Below are 17,356 nucleotides of genomic sequence, written 5' to 3'. Positions count from 1 at the left end.
AAAAGATGAATGACATTTTTAATAGCTGTAATTCAACAACTCCATGTAATTATTAGAGATTATGCTTATGAAGTTTATACAGCTATGTGGAAAGAATACTCATACAGATCAATGAAAAAAAGCTTAAAATTGTATGTAAACAGAGATTACATCCAATAAAATTAGAGACTCTCATGAAATGAGCCATGCTTCTAACATGAGAGTTTGAAGTCTGGTGATCAGGTAGCCAATATTGACTGAGCACTTACTATGTAACAGACCTTACTCTGAGGCTTTGGATAGTTAATCCAGCACAATCCTCAAGCAATCTTATTAAATAGTATTGCGTAAATGAGGGAAAAGGATTGAAAATAAGCTTATGACATTTTTCAAGGTCACTTGGCTTCACAAAATCACGGCTAGAAATCAGGCTCAGATAACCAGCCTCGTTATGGTCGAACCACAGGTTATTTGCCCTTTGCAGGCTCGCCTATGCACGTTTATGGTGCTGATTAAACTGCTGGGGCTGGGGGTTGATGTTTGTTTTTAAGAATTTGTAGGGCAAAGAAAAAACACACAAACAGCTCTCATGTTAAGAGCATGTGCTGCTCCTGCGAAGGACCTAAGTGCAGTTACTACCACTGCTTTGGGGCTGCTCACAACTCCCAGTGGCTCCGGCTCCAGAGGACTGGATGCTTCCTTGGAGAATGTGTGTTCATGTACATGCACACACTCGGACATGTGCGCACACACACATACACACAAATACCCTACACACACAACTCTCTTTCTCTCTGTCTCCCTCTCTGTCTCTGTCTCTCTCTCTTTCATACATACACACATACATAAAATTAGAAACAAAAATTCCACAAAATAAAATCATGAGAGAATTTCCTATAACTTTTTCTACCCCGAAAAATATTAAAGTGGTGGGAAACAACTGTTTTAAAACTTTGTGACCACATCTATTTTTTATTAAATAAATTTATTTATCTTACAACCCGACCACAGGTTCCCCTCTCTTCTCCTTCCATTCCTTCCCCCACCTCCCCCTGCTGTGCCCCCAATTCACCTCCTCCTTTCCTGTGCAGAAAGGGGCAGGCCTCCTGTGGATATCAACAAACATGGCATATTAAGTAAGATTAAGCAAAGCAATCCAGTACAGTTTCCAAAAGCCAGTTAAAGTGTTACAGATAGCCCCTGCTCCCACTGTTAGAAGTCTTGAGAGTAGACCAAGCTACACAATTGTAACAAATGTGCAAAGGGCCTAGGTCAGTCCCATGCAAGCTCCCTGGTTGTCAGTTCAGACTCTGTGAACTCCTATGAGTCTGGGTTGGTTGATTTTGTGGGTTTTCTTGTGTTGTCCTTGGCCCCTCTGGGTCATGCAGTCCTTCCTCCCTGACATCAACAGGATTCCCCAAGCTCCGCCTAATGTTTGGCTGGGGGTCTCTGCAACTGTTTCCATCAGTTACTGGATGAAGCCTCTCTGAGGACAATTGGGGTAGTCACCAATTTTTGAGTATAGCACAGTATCATTAAACATCATTTTGTTGATATTTTTTTCTCTATCCATTTTTGGATCTATCCTAGGTCTCTAGCCCATCCAGCCTCTGGGTCCTGGCCCTCCAAACAGTGTCAGGGGTGGGCTCACTCTTGTGGCATGGGTCTCAGGCTGGATCAGTCATTGGCGAGTCACTCTCACAATCTCTGCACTACCCTTGCCCCAGCACATCTTATAGGCAGGACAGAGCTTATGTGGCTGAGTTGGTTTCCCATTCCCTACACTGGAATCTTGCCTGGTCATAGGAGATGGCCAGTTCAGGCTGGGCATCCACTACTCCTAGGAGTCTTCGCTGGGGTCATCCTTGTGGATTCCTGAGAGTTTCTTTCCCTTGCACCAGGTTTATACCTGACCCCTAAATGCCCTCCTTTCTAGTCATCTGTTTCAGTACTGTCCCCTCCACCCACCCCCAACCTGATCCCTCAGGTTCCCATCCCCACTGCCCCCAGTGGGGGCACCACTGTCCACCCAGGAGATCTATTTCCCCTTCCCAGGGAGATCCGTGTGTTCTCCCTTGGCCCCTCTTTGTTACCTAGCCTCTCTGGATCTGTGGATGGTAGCGTGGTTATCCTTTGCTTTACGTCTAACCACATATGAGTGAGTACATACCATGTTTTTATTTCTAGGTCTGGGTTACCTCACTCAGGATGATTTTTCTTTCTAGTTCCATCCATTCACCTTCAAATTTCCTGATGTCATTGTTTTTAACAGCTGAGTAATACTCCATTGTGTAAATGTACCACACTTTCTTTATTCATTCTTCAGTTGAGGGACATCTAGGATGTTTCCAGGTTCTGTCTAATACAAATAAAGCTGCTATGAACATAGTTGAGCAAGTGTCTTTGTGGCATGACTGAGCATCCTTTGGGTATATGCTCTAGAGTGGCAAAGCAAGATCTTGAGGAAGATCTGTTCCCCATATTGATTTCCAAAGTGGCTGTACAAGTTTGCCCTTCTAACAACAATGGAGGAGCGTTCTCTTGCTGGTGGAAAACATCTCAGTGGGGCGTCGCAAAGCCCCATGATTTCTCTTTGGAAATGATTAAGTTAGAAAAGCACCTGGAAAGATGTACATTAGAGCTCCACTAGGAGCAAAGCTCTCACACTGGGCTTCATCTGTAGGTTCACGGGAGGGTTAGTGCAGCTGGCTGTCGGGGACCATATGTTACTGACAACATAGTGCCTGTCAGGAAAGGACCATGGCTTCGTGTTTTCATTTACCTGGTAAACACTCTCTGTGAACACTACTGTGAGAACTCCCAGACCAGAGTAAGAACTACAGTACAATTATAGCAACCATGACTTTCCTGAGACAGAGGTGCAGATTATGGAAAGGTTACAATAGCTGGGGCTTTCCCTTTCATAATCAAAAGCATCCTGGGAATCTCTAACAAGCTTTTCCTAGATGACATAAGGATCAGTTTTCCTTTCCCTCGGTGCTGCCTGCACAAACACTCACTGAAGGTGTACTTAGGGGACAGTCATCAGCTTCCCTTTCACGGTGAGGAGTACAAGGTTGGGATGGCATGTTGGGGGAGACCTCAGTTATCTATTAACCATTTCAAATGACTGCTCTTTACCCCATGCCGAACAACAAATCCTTTGTGTTTTTATTTCTTAAGATGTTATGGTTTAAATATTTCAAAGGTCTTGCCTACAAATTTTCAGCCATAATGAGAGTTCTAAAATAGGAGAAGGAAGCAGCAACCGCCCAAAGCCTGGTTTGCATTCGAGACTCTTGGCATCCATGTATCTTACGAGGAGACACTGCTTTTCCTGTTGAGTATCTGCAACTGCTTGGACTTAGCTGGTTGAGTATCTTAGCGACTCAGAGAGTGTGTAATACCTTCAGTAAGTGGGGAAAGGAAATCATCGGTTCAACCCACTTCCAAATGACCAAGCAAATTCCCTTGCCACGGAAATTCCAGGAATGCCTTCCTCATAGCACCGGAAGTTCATCAGCGAGGCTAACAGACAGAATAAAAGTGTCCCTGGCCAGTCAGGCCAGCTTTGTTGGGCCTTCACTGCTTGACAGAAGTCACTTCAACTACTGGTGTTGCTTAGCGTGCAGATGAGGAGAAGCAATCAAAACCTAACAGGTTGCAGTTGCTAACACACAGAAACAATAATATTTGAAGAGATGAGAATGCTATCATTGTCATGATTACTTTTGTTTTGTCGTTGTTTAACTATCCACCAAAATTTTCATACATCCATATACTGTGTTTCAAACATTTTCACACACAGTCCTTGCCCTCTCTCATCCATCTTCCTCCCAGACCCCTTCTCCATCTCACAATACCCCTACTCTGATGTTTGGTTTTGGACCCCTAACTTTAATTAAGACTCCTTGCATAAGCACGATGGGGGGGGGGGGTTAATTAGTGAAACAATTCATCAGTAGCTATGTCACTAAGGAAAATGGCAGCCCTTCTATGGCACCCATTAACTTCCCATAAACCCTCAATGAGGGTTAAGGCCTCGTGAGCTCCTCCCATATGCATGATTAAATGGCAATGGGCACAAGATTTTGCAACAAGTGGTAAGCTCATTGAGTGTGATTTCTGTGTCATGTGCACAAACCACTGTTTTAAAGCATTCTTCTATAATCTTGGGCCTCTTAATTCTTTCTGCCAGTTCTTCTATAATGTTCCCAAAGCCTTGGTGGAGGGTTGATTTAGATGTCCCATACAGCCTCCCCCCCCACTCTCAACACTTTGCCCAGTGGTAAGACTCTGTCAACCATTAGTCAGTGCAAAAAGAGGCTTCTCTGATGAAGGCTGACAGCTCACTTGATGCTCTTGAGACAAGATCTCTATGTAACCCAGGTCGGTTTTGATATTAGGTTATCCTGTCTCAGTGCTGAGATTACAGTTGCCCACCGCTACAGCAGCCTAAGTGCCCTGATTTAATAATTAAATATTTCATGCACATACTTAGTTATACTATAATGCATAGCAAATACAAATAGTATATGGCAACTAAGACACGTGTGAGAAACAAAAGCCTGCTCTTGACTTATTTTTATAAAGACACTTTGAATGCTCCTAATGCGATTTCTCCAACAAAGTACAAAACAATAAATAACAGCAACTATCTTGAATGTTACACTGAGGGGAAATTACATGTAATTTAGGACAGACTAAATTTAATACGTATAAAGTGGTAGTGCTATGCTGAACAGAAAATTTACATATAAAACACAAGGCATCATATATTACTTAAAGATACATAAGCTAGACACCTGGAAATTGACACTTTCTTCCTGAAAGCCTAGTGTCTTACATTTCCAGTTTTTAAAGTTCCACCTGGGAAGGACATAGAGAAAACTTCCCCTAAGTCAAAGGATATTTTCCATAAGATATTATTCAGACTAATACCTGTAACAGTTAATCTGAACAAAGATTTATGAATAATATCCCAGACCTCAATTTTTAAGGCTTAAAGTCAGTGTGTTTGGTTTTCCTTGGCATGACCATGGGAGACACGGCTGTGAGAATTTGCTGTATTGCAAGCTTCTCAGTCTATGGGAGGAGGGCTGGGGCTTAATTTCAATGTCACATTGAAGGTTAGAAGATATTCCCACCTAGTTGGCTCTATCTAGATGCTAGAAGCTAGAATTCTTTGGAGACTGGTGACATTCTCAAAGAAAATTGTGGGGAAAACAACATTCATTTCTTTCTTTCCAAAAACTCACTCGAGTTCATTCACAGGTCAGAACTGGTTGGTACCTGGTTGTGAACTCTGATTCAACCCCTCTTCTGATCTTCTGATTACAATAATCTGTTTGTAGTCTTATCTCCTTCACTAGATGGTAGGATCCTTGAGGACAAAATATGTGTTACTCACTGTTAGAAGCCTAAAGCTTGAAGGCCGTATAACTTAATATCCAATCTTGAGCAATTAATTGTGAAAGTAAAAGAAGGATTTAAGATTCATTCACATGTGTGTGACTGCATGAGTTTATGTACACTTGATGCACACAGTAGCTGCAGAGACCAGAAGAGGACGGTGGATTCCCTGGGACTGGAGTAACACCAACGTGGGTCCTTTGAACTCAACCCAGGGCAAAAAGCAATATGTGCTCTTAACTGCTAAGCCATCTCCCCGACCCCAAAAGGGGGATTTAACAAATACTCAAAAGCAATAGGTGTGAACCTGGATTGGCTCCAGTGACTCAGCCATGTTTTCATCTTGCCTACAGCCTTGAATACAAGGCATAGTGCTGCATAGGACTGTAACCTCTGAGTCTAGACACATTTACTTCAAATATGATTCTCACATCAGCTACCCACTTGACCTTCGGCTGCTGATTTTCTCCACCTTGCAGCTTCCTCATCTGTATGTTGGGTACAATCTTGATATTGGTTCTTTGAGAATCATCCTCAGAGATTACTTGGTTTAACTAAACAGGCTAGGGTCCTTGAAACTCAATGGCCACCAGAGCCGCCCTGAACCAGTGATCCCCAATTTGTTGACTCGTGCTCAAAAAGAATAAGGAAACATGGACAATGAAATACAATCAAGGGGTAAATAGGGCAGACAGAGGTTTATTAAGGAAAAGAGAAAGAACTCTAAAGTGTGGGAGGGGCTCCAAATCAGGAAGACCCATCCCAGTGGTCTTTGATGAGCTTTATGGCAGTGATCAGATGGACACTGAGTTCATCTCTATTGTGATTGGTGATTTTTCAGCCTATCATGGTCTGAGGTAGTAAGAAGACAGCTCATCCCATGTATGCCCCTCAACCCAACCAATTCCTCCATTTGGGGGGAGGAGATCACATGTTCTACATGACTGCTTCATAACATATCACAGGTCCAGCCCTTCCTGCCTAAGAGAAGGTAACTCTTATTCCAATATTCCTACTTATTTCACACTGATAAGACAACGCAGTGAGATATGTTTTAAGAAATGCTACATGTCGCTCTGTTCTCTAGTCTGTTCAATACTTTTCTCAGGACTATGACCAAACTACCTGACATGAAGCAACCTGAGGTAAGATTTCCTATGGATCATGGTTTGGGGGTTACAACCCATGGTGGATGGTGGCTGGGCAGGCAAGCTGATGGTAGCACTGCGTGTACAGTCAAGAAATAAATTAATAATAATAATAATAATAAGAGGAAGAAGAAGAAGAAGAAGAAGAAGAAGAAGAAGAAGAAGAAGAAGAAGAAGAAGAAGAAGAAGAAGAAGAAGAAAACTGGAGCCTCCAGCCTCTTGCTCTTGTGTTTTCCATTCAGTCTAGGACCACAGCTGTGCAGTGTGATGGGGCTGCTGGTATTGAGAGTGGTTCTTCCTCAGAGTCCCTCCTCAGTGGAGCCTCTCTGGAAACACTCTCACAGACACACCCAAAGGTGTGTTCCAGATGATTCCAAATCTAGTCATTTTGCAAAGAATTGTGCATCGCCTATAGAAAGTGGTATGGCTTCCAACCAGATTCTCTGGAGGAGGCTGGATTCCCTGAATGTGGCTGACCCGAAGTCTTTCTAAAAAGCCATTGACAATGACACTGGGACTTGTTTCCTCTGCATATTCTGGATTTTTGGGGATCCAGTCTGTTTGGATACTCACCTTCCTGGACCTGGAGGGATCAGGGAGGAACTTGAACTACCCACAGGGCAGGAAACCCGGACTGCTCTTAGGGACGAAGAGGGAGGAGGAGAGGGAGTGGGGGGAGTGGGAGGGTGTTGGGAGGAGGGGCGAAAATGGAAACTTTTATATTTTAATAAACTTAAAAAAAAAGAAAGTGGTATGGCTCAGGGAGCTGAATTCTTCAACTGAATCAGATCTCTCGCTTTTCTTGCAAATATTTAGTTTTCCTTCCTCTCGTTCATGAACTTCTTGTGGCTTTACTACTTTTATCTGAACTGCTTGAGGAATTTGTGGGTTTGCCTTTCTGGTTTGCTTTGCTAGAGTGACGGAGAGGATTTTTAATTTATTCACTCCATGAGCACCTGCAGAGGACTGTTTGTACACTCAAGGCCGCAACGAACTTGAGGGCCCAGAGACATTTCACACTCCAGGCCTTCCCAACCCTCTATCTTCCTGATCTTGCCCACATCTCCTCTGAGTAATGCATTTTGAACTCTTCATTTCCCATGTACGCGAGGCTGGCATTTATAAAGCTTCGGCTTCCTTGAGTATGCTTCCTCCTGCTGCGTTGGCACAGTTCCCATGAAGTTGGTTTGCTGTCTTAATGGGCCAGGAGCTGATTTATGGGAGCTGCACCCATAGATGTGAGCAGTGGAGGTAACCATGTGTCTATGACATGGTGTCTTCATCATCATTCTCCAGCCACAGCCCGCTCTCCTCCGGTCTCATCATCTCGCTCTCTCTGACGATGAGTGAAAAGCTTGTTGGCATAAATTGGCTTGGTCCACCTTTCCCGAGCCCCATACAGTCACAGCGTTCCCAGGATCAGACCTCCTGCGGCTGCCTACTCCCAAGAAATTTCAAGTTATAGTCCAGGCAGGTACCACTGAGTCTTCAATTTACAACTAAGTTTTCAAAAATGATGAAGGGGCCCAGCTGCTACCTCGTGGCTCGGGTGAGCAGGTGTTGGTGGGGGGAAGGGAGGGGTGGAGAAGTGGAACAGAGCATGTGCTGTGGAAAAAGGCAGAACTGAAGATGTGATGCTGAGGACCAGGCTGACGTAAGTGGCCCATGCTGCCATCCGAGCTCATGATGACACCCAGATCTGTGCTGCTGCAGGGGTGGGGGAAAGGGATATCTGGGGCCGAGGTCCTCCAGCAGGTGGAATCTGTGTTGATGTCAATGACCCATGTGACTATTAAAGGTCATGCAGAGGCCCATGGTCTAGGCTACCGCCTGACGCTGTTTTGATGTCTGTGGGCCATGTTGCCCCGGGGCCCATATAGATGTAAATGGCCTATGTGGCCACCTGAGGCCATGTTGATGTGCAGATCCATGCTGCAGCCTAGGGCCATGTCTGGGTCTGAGGTCCTACCACTCCTAGGGGCTGAGTTTGTGGTCTATTCTATCAGTAGAAAACATACAGCAGCCCAGGATCCATGCTCCCGCTGACTGTGAAGAGCAGGGGAGGGACTTTTGCAGTGGCATCAATGACTGCAGATGCACAGTTGAGAGAGGGGGATGCCGAAGGCTTCTGTGGCAACCCCTACCCCAGCCTCCCCCCAAAGTGAAAGTAATGTCCTAGACAGGAAGCCATCGAGAAGAACTCTCAAACAGTGTGATAAAGGTGCTGAAGTGGTAGGGGTATGGGAGGGGCACCACTCAGTTCTGTTTGCAGGGCAGGCCACTGAGAGCTTGACTATGCTCCAGTGAGTATATGCATAACACAGATTGGATGGTTTTTTTCAATTTTTCACTTGTTTTTTTTTGGGGGGGGGGGGAGAAGGCGGGCACAAGGGTCAGGGGCAGACATGGAAGGACTGGGAAATGTGTATGATCTGGATGCATGATGTGAAATTCCCAAAGAATCAATGAAAGCATACAAAAACATAATGAAGGGTTGGAGAAATGGCTCAGTTGTTAAGATCACTTGTTGCTTTTGCAGAGGACCCAGGTTCAATTACCTGCATCCACATGACACCTCATAACCACCCATAACTCTAGTTCCAGGGTTTCTAATGCCCTCTTCTGGCCTCCAAGAACACCAAGCACACATGTAGTGCACAGACATGAACAAGAACAATATACTCTTTCCTGCATGATAAAATATATAGACTGGAGAGATGACTCAGAGGTTAAAAGCACTGCCTGCTCTTCCAGAGGTCATGGGTTCAATTCCCAGCAATCACATGGTGGCTCATAGCCATCTATAATGAGATCTGGTGCCCTCTTCTGGTGTGCAGACATACATGGAGGCAGAATTTATTCATGATAAATAAATAAATCTTTAAAAATAAAAAAATAAAATAAAATAAATGTTTAGACAACCTGATGTGGGATTCCCTCTGTATGCTGTGAATAAGTTTTATTATCATTGGCTAATAAAAAAGCTGGTTTAGCCTGTGGCATGGCAGAAAAGAGCTAGGCATGAAAACTAAACTGAATGCTGGGAGAAAGAAGGCAGAATCAGGGAGATGCCATGGAGCTGCTGAAGGAGAAAGACACAAGCTGCTAAGTTGGAAACCTTACCGGTAAGCCACAAGCCTCATGGTAAAATATAAAATAATAAAAAAGGCTTAATTTAAGATGTAAGGGGTAACTAGAAATATGATTAAGCTGTTGGCCATGCATTATTGTAATTAATACAGTTTCTGTATGATTATTTGGGGCCAGGGAATGAACAAGTAGTCTCTGCCTACAACGACCCACCTCTGCCAATGCATCGGGTAGAAGAATCAATTTCACTAAAAGTGGGCTGATATTTTGTGTTTCTCATCCCCCCAAAACCCACAACAATGTTATGTCATTTAACAAGCCATAATATTTTGTTTTACTAGATTTTTGTAACCTAATACAGATATTCTATATATATTATATATCCAGAGAGGGCAATGAGAGTGAATTTTATGTCAGACAAGCCCACAAGTTAATATGTAACCTATTACCAAATTATAGCCTGCAACTTTCAGCAAGTGAGCTAAGTAGCTTTGAGTTTTCTTGGATTTTACAAATATTTCATTTAATATCCATATATTCACACAAAATGTTTTGATCAAATACACCCCCATTCCCTCCCCCACCAGCCCTTCCCCACTATTTTCCCTTCCAACCTTCTGTGTTCTTTTTTATTATTATTTAATGTCCACTGAGTCCATTTAATGTTGCCTTTAAATCTAGTCCAAAGAACTGACACAAAGCACACATTTAAATTCCTGCATTTGAGCTTGTCTGATCGAACAGCCTGATGTAATAGCTTCTTAGGCATTTAGGATCCTAGCACTGAATGTTAGAATCCAAAAACAACGTTTAAAATTTAAAACTCAGAACAATGAGTGGAGACAATAGAAAAGGTTGAAAATCGCTTCATAAGTTTACAGTTTTTCTCTTGTGAGTCTAGATTTCAGATCAATGTGAGGTCTTGCCTGCACAGAGCCATCCCATAGTTTGGGGACCAGGCTGTAAGCCACACATGTGGTTCTCACACAAGGGACCTCGGGTCTTACTCTGCTTCCAGTATCATGGTTTACCAGGTCCCAATTTACATTGTAGAGAGTCGAGATAGCCTTTCCCAGAGAAAAGCACATCAATTGGTTATTCAATACCAATATCCAATACTGGAAAACATATATACAAGCATCATTATACAGACTGATTAGGTTGTACTTATGTATTTAGAGATATATGTGCATGTATACATATACTCATAACAACAATTAGTGGAAAAGAAGCTATGAATTTGCAATAGAGCACATAAGGGTGTATGGGAAGATTTGGAGAGAGGAGAGGGAAAGGGAAATGATAAAATTATGTTCTGATCTCAAAAATAAGAGAAGTAATAAAAATGAAAGCAAAAGACAATTGTTGGTTACTGAGACTGAATTAGAAAACTTCATTACTGTCTGTTAAACCCTGGGGCAGTTACTATTTATGTCCATTTACTGTATGGTGAAAACTTGTCCAAATTCACACATCTAAGATAAGGACATTCCTCTCCCCACCCCCAAATTGGGCTGACCACTGGTATGTCTGCCCAGGTCTGCACTCCTGCTCTGAGTAACTAACACTAGCCACAGACCTTTAAAGCTGGGAAGAAATGACAAAGATCTTGCTCTTGCACAAGCAAGTTCTCTGTGAGTGTTTAGTGGATGTTACATATAACTATTAAATTGAAATTCGTTTCTCAGGGAGGAGCGCAGCTCAGTAGCAGAGCCTTCCTCTCCCCACCAACCTGGACCACAGAGACAGGTCTACACCCAGATGTCAACATCATGCATGGTTAGGTTAAGCTCTGCTTCGCGGCTGTTCATCAACAAGTGTGCATGCTATTGTAAAGGGACAACTCACCTTGTCGTTAATGTAATTAACATGTAATTCAGCAGCCTTTGAGGGAAGCAGACTCACCTTCGTGATGCGGGCAACCTTCATGGAGTCAACTAAAGGGCTTGGAAGAAAAGACTGGCATCCACCAAAAAGTATGATTTCCAGACTCTTTAGACTTAAGGCTGTAGTGTCAGCTCTTTTTCTGGTCTCTGAAATGTTGGCCTGAGATAGGTGAGATGGCTCAGTGGGTAAAGGCACTTGCAGAGCAAATAGGGCAACCTAAATTCAATCCCAGAACCCATGTGCACATAAAAATCAGGCCTGTTATGCAAATTTTAGACAACTCTCACAACAAAACTAGATGTATGAACATATATTTATATATACAAATATCATCTGTATTCATGTATACTATAGGTTCTATTAATTCTGATACACATTCTCTGTGTGCATGCACACATAGGCACACATCCTATTAAGTTTATTTTTCTTGAAAATCCTAATATGTCTACCATAACTCTCCCACTAAAAACCAACCAGTGCTGTGACAGAATGACATATCCCCTGGGAATCAACTAGCGTGTCAACTGAAGGCAAGAGATTAAATACAGAATTAGTTCATGCCTTTATCATTACCTTCCTGTGTCCCACTCCCTGGACTAAAGGGAATGGCTGTGAGATGCTTTACCCTGGTCTGCATCATTTCATGATCTAATCCAAGCACAGCTGCTTCTGTTCTGCCTCTGGGAATTCCCAGGAGCCATAACCACAACTCACGACAGAAGCCCTTGGTATGTCTATAGTCAATCCAGTTGAAAATAACACCTCTCCTCTACAGAGTCATATATTGCCCAAAATGAGAAGTTACCTTTACTATTAAGAGCAAATTTTAGATATAAATCTCACTCCATATGAAATATTTTGCCACCTTTAATAAATTATTAAACATAAGCTAATTGTATATAAATAAAATTCCAGCTTGTTATGTAAATTGTATTGTAGCAGCCCCTCCCTTATTGAATACATGAATTTCCTTTCCTCCTTTTCCAGGCATATCCATATCAATATCTGAATTGTAGTTCTTGTTTCAATTCCAGTGGAGTCACCTGTTGATGTTTAAAGGATTTGCCAAACTAGAATGGGACTTCGTCTAAAAGGGCTCACATCCATCGAAAAGTAATAAAACACACTTGGCGGAAAAGTGGATCACTCTTCCACAACAATATCAGAGATTACAATTTCCAAAGAACAGAATCTATTGTCTAAGAAATTTTGGCAGTAAAATGTAATGGCCCTCAATTGCCCTTATATATAAACAGTCATAACTTAACATGAAACTTTCATGAAAAGATTATAACAATTTATTATCTCTTCCTTCAATTTATCCTCCAGACAAAACTATAAATCAGAAGACTGTAGAATCTACCTACTAAAGAGAACCCATTTCCTGTATGCCCAGAGGAATAGAAGCAGCATTCTGTAAAGAACTGTAGAAAAATCAGAGATGCCAATGCGTGTACGTTTCAAGGTTACGCAGACTGCTGAATGGGATAGGAACAGTCTGGGGCCAGAAAGACACTGGGTGTCATACATGGACACTGTGCTAGATTACAGCATGAAAGCACTAGACCGTCCAACTTTCCTGAAAATCCTAAAATCCTTAAAAGATACGAAGTTTCAAATGTTGACGTTTCTTTTGTGAACAGGGATGGGGGTGCATGCGTGCATATGTGTGTGCATATTTGCATGTGTGTGAGCACATTTGTGAGCTGGTGTGTATTCACCTTTGTGCAGACATGGAGAAGCCTGAAGTGGATGTTTCACATCTTGTTCACTCGTTCTCCACCTCATATACTGAAGCAGGGTCTCTCAGTTGAACTCAGAGTTCACCGATCATCCAGTCTAGCTGGTCAGTTTTGCCCCAGGCATCTACGGCCTCTGCTTCGGAATGACAGGTAGAACCACATCCACTCAGCTTTTACATGGATCCTGGTAATCCGAACTCCTGTCCTCAAACTTGCCCAGCAAGGGCTTTATCCACTGAGTCACCTTCCCAGCCCAACATTATTTTTTAAAAAAGCACTGGATAAGCCAAAGAAAACTTGTCTATTTCGAAAACTCTACCCGGTTCCTACCACCGTGCAGCAGTCTAACCGCCACTTGTCTCAGCAGCGTCTAAATACACAGCGCATGCTCAGATCATTCTACTGGGGGCAGTTCTGCAAACATAACACACTGCACCACGCTGTGGTGTCCTCAGTTTTTCTCCTCTAGCCTGGCTTCAGTCACATGCCTGAAAGCCCCACTTTGCCCCTTTCTTGTCTGTGAACATGTAGAAAGTCTCTCTCACCCCTAGCTGGGCTAACCTTTACCATCCTTTGTGCTCCTCGGCTGCAACCTCTGGAGATTCCGAGGTTGTGATATTTTGTGATATATTCCCATATGTGATATTTTGTTCTTACTTAACTGGCACGTGCTAAAAACCATAAGTTTCCCCAAAGTAGGGGAAGTGTTTTTTTCATCCTCCACATTCAAAACTAACTCCTTCTCTCTCTCTCTCTCTCTCTCTCTCTCTCTCTCTCTCTCTCTCTCTCTGTCCTGGAACTCACACTATAGATCAATCTGGCCTAAAACTCAGAGATCCACTTGCCTCTGCCTCCCAAGTGCTGGGATTAAAGACGTGTGCCACCACCACCAGGTCATAGCCACAACTCTCTCGGCAACTCCTGTCCTATAGCATTGTCACCGCCACCATTGCGACTTGTACTTGTCAGGATCCCAGTGTCTCACATTAGCTCTATTACCCTAGCTTCGCAGATGAAGAAACAATGTCATGAGCTTCAGTAGCACCCAGACAGCATGGAACCGCAGTTCTAGGCCAGGCTTCTGCATCGCACATACTTCCTCCCACATGGAACAGTAAATCATCCAACCCAATTCAAAGCACACTCCCTAGTGCCTGGTCATTCTCCAACTTGCTAGTCCCTTTCTTGCACGTCTTTCAGTTGGCAATCCATAAAAACCTCAGCAATAGTCTTCCCAGGAGTGATTTCCTGACAATGGAGTTCAAAGGCTACCCCCGGCTAGCCCTCCTGAACCCACCCTCACCTGACTCAAACTCGGTGGAAACAAGCGCGAGAGGCCTGACCCTCTGCTAACCCCACTAGGCAGTTGCTTTGGTGCAAGCGGCAGTTTAACCAAACATGACCTCTTGTTTGTTCTAGCGCTCTTTGTCATTGCAGTGACATTCAAGTCGGGCTTCTCGTGAGAAATCAAACAGCAAAGGCTGAGTGTTTGGGGGTTTGGGGGTTTGTTTCTTTGTTCTGTTTTTGTCATACGTATAAATACAACCGAATGCCTTTCTTCCTTTTCAAACAGGTATTACTTATCTACAGGACTTTGGACTGGGGGAGGTAAAGGAAGCTCAGTGCGGGCTTGGCCTCTGTAGTTTGAAGTTTCGGGTCAAGGGCGGTCACTCTCAGAAACCAGTGTGTCTGCATTTCCCCTTGCGCTACGAGTGCTTGTACTTCAGACGTGGTCGTTCTTGTTTTATCTGATTACAAATATCTAACTAAAGCAGTTCAATGTTTAGAGAAGGTGAAGACCTGAGAAGATTGAGTCCTCTGTTGACACTTGAGTAATTTAGCCAGAGACAATAAGGAAGTCAGTCCACACTATTAATCACCAATCCAAGAGCATTGTGTCTGTGCACTGTCTCACTCCGGCTCACGCCTGTGAACTGGCTGGTGACAATCTGATAAACGAATGTTCTAAATGTTTGTGGCAAAACATCAACGACTCCCATCAATCAAAGGCATCTTTTATAAGGATCAAACTTGACTTTTGACATTTTTGTTGTCACTTGCTTCAAAATGAATTATGTGCTTGTGGTTAAAATTCTACATCTCTTTGTTTTGCCCTTGCAACATAAAAGGTTTAATCTTCTGTTTCTCGATACTTCTCTAGTTTTTAAATAAAATTTCATTCCCTAGTCGTGTTTTATTTCTCCCTCAAAATCTTGTTTTATATTTCTGACTCGGGAGCAATGCTGCCACCTGCTGACCATTGGTAGATGGCGCCTTATGACCTTCAGTCAGGCTGGGTAAAGACCCGTGTACCGGAGCTTTATCCTACAACTAACTGAAGTACATGACAAAGCTTACATAACATTGACTGCTTTAGAACCAGCCTTTAGGTTAGGCACTTTCACATGCTTTCTATCTGTCTGTCTCTTTCTTTCACACAGGAAACCAATATTAATGAAGTGCTAGACTATGTTGAAAGGCCATTACGGAGAGGAGGAAAACAAAGCACACTTTACTGCCCCCTGCTGTTCTGGCTCCTTAGCATTTCCCATTCTTTATTTCTGACTGACAGGAAGTAATTGCATGTTTGGAGCTACAGTGTGTGATGTGTCAATGCACCAGTACAGGGGCAGTGATCACATCAGTATGACCGGCATGTCTACCACACCGACATTTGTCATTTCTCTGTTAAGGACATTTAAGGTCCTCTTTAGCAGCTATTCTGAATTATTTGATTCATCACCATTTAAGGTCCTCTTTAGCAGCTATTCTGAATTATTTGATTCATCACCCTATTATGTTGTAGAACATCAAAGGTCCTTTTTCCAAACCATCTGCACCCCTCTACACGTTTTCTTTAAATCAAAACCAAAATAATCAACGAGTGTTTTCATTTGCTCGATCATTCATTTGGTGAGTGAATATAAATTATGCTGGGTCTCTGAACCATTTAAGATGACTGAGTTTCAAAATTGGGATCAATGTGAAAAAAAAGAAAAAAAATTTCAAGATCTTTTTCACATTGATCCCAATTACATGGAGCTAGGATTACATGGAGCTAGGTTTCAAATGTTCCTGGAGTGACCCATCCATTGTCTTGAGACAGGAAAGAGGATAGGAAGAAATAAGATGGGGAGAAGAAAGGAAGGAGGTGGCAGGAAAGAGGAGGGGCGGGGAAGGGTAAGACATCACATGCCAGTCTCAAGGAGAAGACTGCCTGATGCTTCTTTTCACATTAAGTGCACTAAATGCACAAAAGTCTTAAAATAAGAGCTAGACATGGGTAATGAGAGCAAGATTTGCCTTATACTTTAATTACGGCCATTGCTCGGAGACCAAACTCTTGCATCTGGCCAAGATCTCTGGTAAGGGCTGTGAAAGTCTTCATAGCATCCCCTGTCTCTGTTTTAAATGTGTTGCCTAGAGACCTAGCTACTACTCAGTTTATGATTTGGTGGGAAGAGGATACTTCATAACCACTGGTCTCACATGGGGAAAACTGTACACACTACAAGCATGTAAAAAGCAACTTGATAGATATAGATAGATAGATAGATAGATAGATAGATAGATAGATAGATAGATAGATGATAGATAGATATATAGATGATAGATGATAGATAGATAGATAGATGATAGATAGATAGATGATAGATGATAGATAGATAGATAGATGATAGATAAATATAGAAAAGATATATTAGCATAAATTACCTGTTCTTAAGATATATTGAGAATCATCAGACATTAGTGAAAGAAACTGAAGATGACATATATAAACAAAAGGATTTTTGTGTTCTTGGATTGAAAGAATTAACATCACAGATGTGTCCATGCGACTAAAGGTACTCTACTAATTCAGTGACACCCATATCAAAATCCCAACACATTCTCATAGAAAAAGAAAGTCTGAAACTTTACCTGGAAACATAAGACCCCCACATAGCCAACACCAATCTTGAATGAAAAGAAACAAAGCTGGGGCCAATCCCCTAAACTTTCTGGTCATTCAGCTGGGGTTTCTCTCCCCAGCTACTGCCTTTCTCTTCATATCCCATCCCAGCTTGCCCCCAAGCACCCTTTCCCATCTGTGGGGTC

This window comes from Myodes glareolus, chromosome 3 (genome assembly GCF_982192425.1).
Source record: "Myodes glareolus chromosome 3, mMyoGla1.1, whole genome shotgun sequence".
Lineage (NCBI taxonomy): Eukaryota > Metazoa > Chordata > Mammalia > Rodentia > Cricetidae > Myodes > Myodes glareolus.
This window is presented reverse-complemented; position numbering follows the sequence as displayed.